We start from the raw sequence: 6,000 nt of genomic DNA, 5'->3' as shown, positions 1-6,000 counted from the left end.
TTTTGTTGGGTGATTCTGAGTGACAAATTTGACCAAGTTTATTATGAAAAGAGCAACAAAATATATTAGTGAAGGCAGGATGTTTGATGTAGTCCATATGGAGTTTAGTAAGATTTTTAACAAGGTCCTATATGGAAGGCTAGTCAGAACATCAGAGTACATGGCAAATTAATAACTTGGATACAAAGCTGTCTTTGTAAGAGGAGACAGAGGTTAATTATGGAGGATTGCTTTTGTGATTGTAAGCCTGAGACCATAAGGACAAGGATTGTTACAGAAACCTTTGCTGCTTGTCATATATTTTAATTATTTTGAAATGAATGTTGAATGTTTCATCAGGAAATTTGCAGATAGCATTGTTGATAGTGAGGAGGATATTTAAGATAACAGAATAATGTTGATCAGCTGATAAATTGGGCATAGCAACGGCAATAGAACTTAATCCTGAGGTGATACATTTTAGGAGGTCTAATAAGGGTAGGGCATACTACCTTTGAAATATTAAAGAACAGAGAGACCTTGAAAGTGTTGAGGAACAGAGATCTTGATATACAAAAGGTGACAATACAGTACTGTATTTGTCAACGCGGAGCAGAGATCGAGTTTGTAAATCTGGCGGGAGCAAATCATGTTGGGAATGACGAGGGTGGAGTGACACAGGAGGGGTGTGAGACAGGTGACAGAGAAGGAGTGCTTGACGTGGGGGTAGCACATGTGCAGACACACTCAGCCCAGAGACATCAGACAAGATTGCTTGTTTCCAGACAATTGTTTTATTGATCATTATAGAAAGTCTCTCTTCTGCTTTAAAGGCACATATCATTACTCACGTATGTTATGAAATTTGTTTTTCGTGATAACAGTATAATGCAATACATAAAATTACTACAGTAATATGCAAAAGCCTTAAAAGGCTATATATTGTATATGTGCCTTTTGCACGGTGCTGTATATAAGCTGATGAAGAACTTTGACTAAGCTCAAAGCAGATTAGTCAGAGTAGTCTTTGCAGACCAGTTGCTGGTATGATGTGAATGGACTGGAGAGGGTGTAGAGGAAATTTACTATGAAGTTGCCTGGGATGGAACATTTCAGTATGAAGGAGAAGGGATGTGCTCAGTTTGTTTTTCTTGAGGTAGAAAAGGCTTAAAGGCAAGTGGGCAGGGAGGAAGGTGGGACCTGACTGTGAGAAGCAAAATTATGAGGGGTATAGCGAGGGGGTATATTAAGAATTTTTGCCATATTATGAAAATGCCTAAATCCAGAGGGCATAACTTTAGGGTGAGAAGAGAGTTGGAGGTGATCTATAGAACTTTATTTTCACCTGCAGAATGGTTGTACTCTGAAATATGCTGCCTGAAAAGGTGGTCAAGGCAGGTTGTTAAAAATGTTTACAGGAGAGTGCTTGAAATGCCAAAACATAAAAACTACGGACCAAATTCTGGTTAAAGATATTAGTACAGCCAGATACTTCATTGAGACCATGTACACGATGGGCCAAAGATACCTGTTTCTTTGCTGGTTGATTTTATGAATTGATATCAATGATTGAGTCTTAAGTGTGAGGGTCATGAGTAAGAAGTTTTCAGAACGTGTGCTTGGTAGAGAACTGTAGACTGCAGGCAAGTAAGTGATGTACTGTTCAAATGCGTAAAGACATAGTAAATAGAAGTAAATCCAGTGTGAGATCCTGTATATTTGGAGGAAAGGCAAGGCATGAAGGCATGAGAATGCATGTTAATGGTGTGAAGCAAGAGAGAGTGTCCGACCTTCGACCTTAGATCTTGCATCTGGTAGCACAGGTAAATAATCTACAGGGAGCACTGCCTCGGGAAAGTAAAATCCATCATCAGGGATCCCTCAGCATCCAGGCCATGCTCTCTTCTCACATCTGCCATCGCAAAGGGGTACAGGAGCTTTTGGTCCCTCACTACCAGGTTCAGGAACAATCATTACTCTTTAACAATCAGGCTCCTGAACCATTGTGGATAACTTCACTCACCTCAACACTGAACTGATTTCATAACTTACGAACTCATTTTCAAGACTCTACAACTTATATTCTCAGTATTTATTTATTTATTTGTGGGGTTTTTTTTGGTATTTGCACAGTTTGGCTTATTTTGCATGTTAGCTATTTGTCAGTCTTTGTGTCTAGTTCTTCATTGATTCTATTTTTTTTTTGCTTACTGTGAATACCCCCAAGAAAACGAATCTCTGGGTATTATGTGGTGACATTATATGTATTTTGATAATAAATTTACTTTAAAATTTGAAGAAGACACGCAGGATACTTTATTGGCGGAGACCCTGTATGTATAAGCAGTCAGGTTGTGGTAGATTGGTATACAACATCAGCTAAGCTGGAGTACACTTCAGACCACAGGCTGCGGGGAGGACTCAGTCACAATGGAGAGGGCTCAGAAGAGAGTTTCATGAATGTTGCCATGGATGCAGATTTCTACTTACTAACAAAGATTGATTAGGTTGTTACTATTTTAATCGGATTAGAGGAGGCTGAGGGGAATGTCAACTGATTTGTAGACTGAACCAGTTCTGTAACTGGACACAATTTATTTAAGGTAAGCTTCCCTTGGATTCATGGAATTATGTAATGATTACAGCACAGAAGGAGGCCATTCAGTGTGTTGAGTCAATAAAACACAAAAAATATAACCTTAAGTACGTAGACGGATTATATATACATAAAGTGACACTAGGTACAGGAATATCGGTACATATGGTGACTGGCAGGAGATGATGAAATAGTGGGGGTGGGGTATGTGGTGGGATGAGTTAGTGGGTGGAGATGTTGATCAGCCTGACAACTTGGGGGAAGTAACTGTTTTTGATTCTGGTGGTCCTAGTATTGATTCTGCATAGCCTCTTCCTTGATGGGAGTGGTGGAACCAGTCCACAAGCACGGTGAGTGGGACTTGTCATGATATTGTTGGCTTGTTTCCGGCACCTTTATATAAATAAATGTCCTTGATGCGGGTAGGCTGCTGCCGGTAATGCATTGGGCATTTTTAACTACCCATTGTAGAGCCATCCCGTCTGCTCAAGAAAAAAAAACATCTGCTGGAGGAAATCAGCGGACGAAGCGGCATCTGTGGAGAGCGGAAGTGGGTGGAATTGTTGACGTTTCCAAATGAAACCCTGCATCGGGACCTGACTCTTGGTCCAGATTTAAAGTTCTCTACCCAAAATAACGACTACTTCTTTCCTTCCACAGCTGATGCTCAACCTGCTGAGATCCTCCAACAGTTTTTTTTAACTAGAAAATCCAGCATCCTAAATGTCGTGCCTCCTTAAGACGTTTACCAACTTGACCACAAGATAGAGTATTCATGGATAAATAACTTGTCCATGGCTTGGCATCGTGTTTGGGGCAAACACGAAGTGATGTTTTACAGAGGAGTCTGTTTTCCAGGTGCCAAATCCCATCCCTGGAAATGAGGTCATAGTACCAAACCAATAGCATTGGCCAGAATAGAGGTGGTCGATTTGGGGCAGCACGGTAGTGTGGTGGTTAGCACAACGCTTTACAGTACTAACGACCTGGGTTCAATTCTCTGTACATTTATGTCCTTCCGTGACAGTGTGGGTTTCCTCCAGGTGCTCCGGTTTTCTCCTACCGATTGATAGGTTAATTGGTCCTGTGATTAGGCCAGGTTGTTGGGCGGCGGCGTATCTCAATAAATAAATATACGAAAACGTGAAAATTTTGTTAAGTCGCCAGCAGATCGCATGCATCAACACTGCCCAGTAATACACTCGGGAGGTTAATTTTAGCCTTTGGTTATTACAATACCGCTTTACAAGGAACTTCCGCACTGAAACGTTCAAACGCGCCCTAAAGTTTAACAGAAGAGTAGGTGCCATTTTCCGAATTACTACTTAATATCCCAAGCGACATTACCGCTATTCGCTGAAATGTTCTCCCTGGTTCTGTTCACTTGTGTTTCGGGTAGATACATATTTTTTCTCTCTCAAGTAAAGATGCCAGTCTCTGGACCACTTAGAGAAGTCTTCATATTAAGGCCCATTTCGGTTTCGAGCTTCAGGTCAGCGTTATGCATCCAAACTGGAGCAATACACTTGTCATCGAAGATAAGCGATCATGATTATTTAGGAAAAAAACTGTCCACATCAAAGTTTTCCATTGATTTGTAGATGGATTGCCAACCGAAATATTGAAACTATCTAGTGATCGTGTATGTCACCCCTTCACTCGAGTACTGAGGTGTAGCACTTATTTCCATTGTCAATATCCTCAGAGATTCGGCTTCCCTTTGCCAGTCCGTGCCCATCTACAATAGCGACCCGAATGCAGAAATCACAGAATGTCAAGATGATGAAATATCATTAAAAACAACAGTCTCATGTTAAACAGTTTGAAACTTCTAACTCAGGAAGTGGCGTAGACGTTATGCTCGGAAAGTTTCGCAGAATTCGCTTCTGAAATGCCTTCAATAAAGTGCATCTCGCAAAGTCAAATGCTCAATACTTTGACCCTGACGTTTGTGTATTAAAAGATAATTTTCTTCCGAAAAAAATGCAGCCACGAATACTTGAAGGAAAATGAATAAATGTTCTGTGAGCGAGAGCGGGAGAGTGGCCAACTCTAGTAAAAATCAATACAACTCGGAAGGTGGTATCGCGCGAAATCCTAGCGGTCTTCATCTGTCCAGGATGCCTTAGACATGGCCTTTACAGTATAACCGTGCAGAAAATAACTAAATATGGAAGCTTGGGCCACATTGAGCATCCTGCTCCTAGCAGCCTGTTTGACAGTGTCTGTGCTCGTATTGAGCATGTTTCTCCCCTCTCCTACTCGAAGGTGAAGCATGCTTATTAGAATGATATTGAAATGGGGGATGCCATCCCATTTTAGTATTTTGAAGAAAAAAAGTATGGGTACATTATTCGCTATTTCTGTTATTAGAAGTCTCTCTTTGGCCAACTCCTGGCAAAGAAGAACTAACGGAGCAAGACCAAAATCCAATTTGCAATTTTCCCACGGGTGAGATTTAGATTAGTAACAGAGACGGGGGATGGGTAATCGGAAATATAACATTTTAATTGCATGAGGGTGAACTTCAAGGGGCTGAGAGAAGCTTTGACAAGGGTAAACTGAAACCTAAGATTAGTTGGTATAGTGCGACAGAACTATGGGTGGTCTTAAACTACAGCCGTCTCTAGTGCAGGCTAGGTACATTTTCACCGGTGGAAAAGAACACACAAACACAATAAGGACAGCAATAGGCCGCCCAACCTATCAAGTCTGCCCAACCATTCAATAAGATCATGACTGATTTGCCCCAGGCCTTAATTTCTTTTCTGTTCTAAAGCCTTCAGTTCCCTAATTTTTCAAACGGTACCTATAATGATCTAGTCTCCGCATCACCCATCTGTAAAGAATTCCAGAGGTTCACCACTCTCTATTGGAATACACATCAGTTCCTATGCATCTCCATCACCAATGACCACGGTCGTCACTTTAACTATGTTTCTGTGTTCGAGGCTTTCCCATAATCAGAAGCATTTCAACAGCTACCATGGGATGCTCTCCTAACACTGGCCGTCGTTCTTCCAAACTCCAACGAAATACGTATCTAAACCGCTTGAGCTGATAAAATCGTCCTCTCGTTCCAGGAATCATCCCAGTAAATCTCTTCTGTGCTGCCCCCAATATTATTATACTGTATCCTTTCTTAATTAAGGGAACTGAAACGGTGTACTTCACTCTGTGTACAGCCGCACCAACACCTTGCACAATTAAAACAATGCTTCTCTATTTCTAAACAAGAACGTCTTGCATGTATTCAGTTATTTTTAGAATATCCTTGTGTGAACACCCTCCTTATCAATCCACCCCCCCCCCCCCACCACCACCACCACCATCTGTTAACTCCGTTGCTTCCAGCGGTCTTGAAGTTGGGTGTTATCCTGTTCTTTTCGTAAGCAGGACTGTATGAGGTCTGGACCGCTGCCCAG

Source organism: Mobula birostris, chromosome 2 (assembly GCF_030028105.1).
Source record: "Mobula birostris isolate sMobBir1 chromosome 2, sMobBir1.hap1, whole genome shotgun sequence".
Taxonomy (NCBI): domain Eukaryota; kingdom Metazoa; phylum Chordata; class Chondrichthyes; order Myliobatiformes; family Myliobatidae; genus Mobula; species Mobula birostris.
This window is presented reverse-complemented; position numbering follows the sequence as displayed.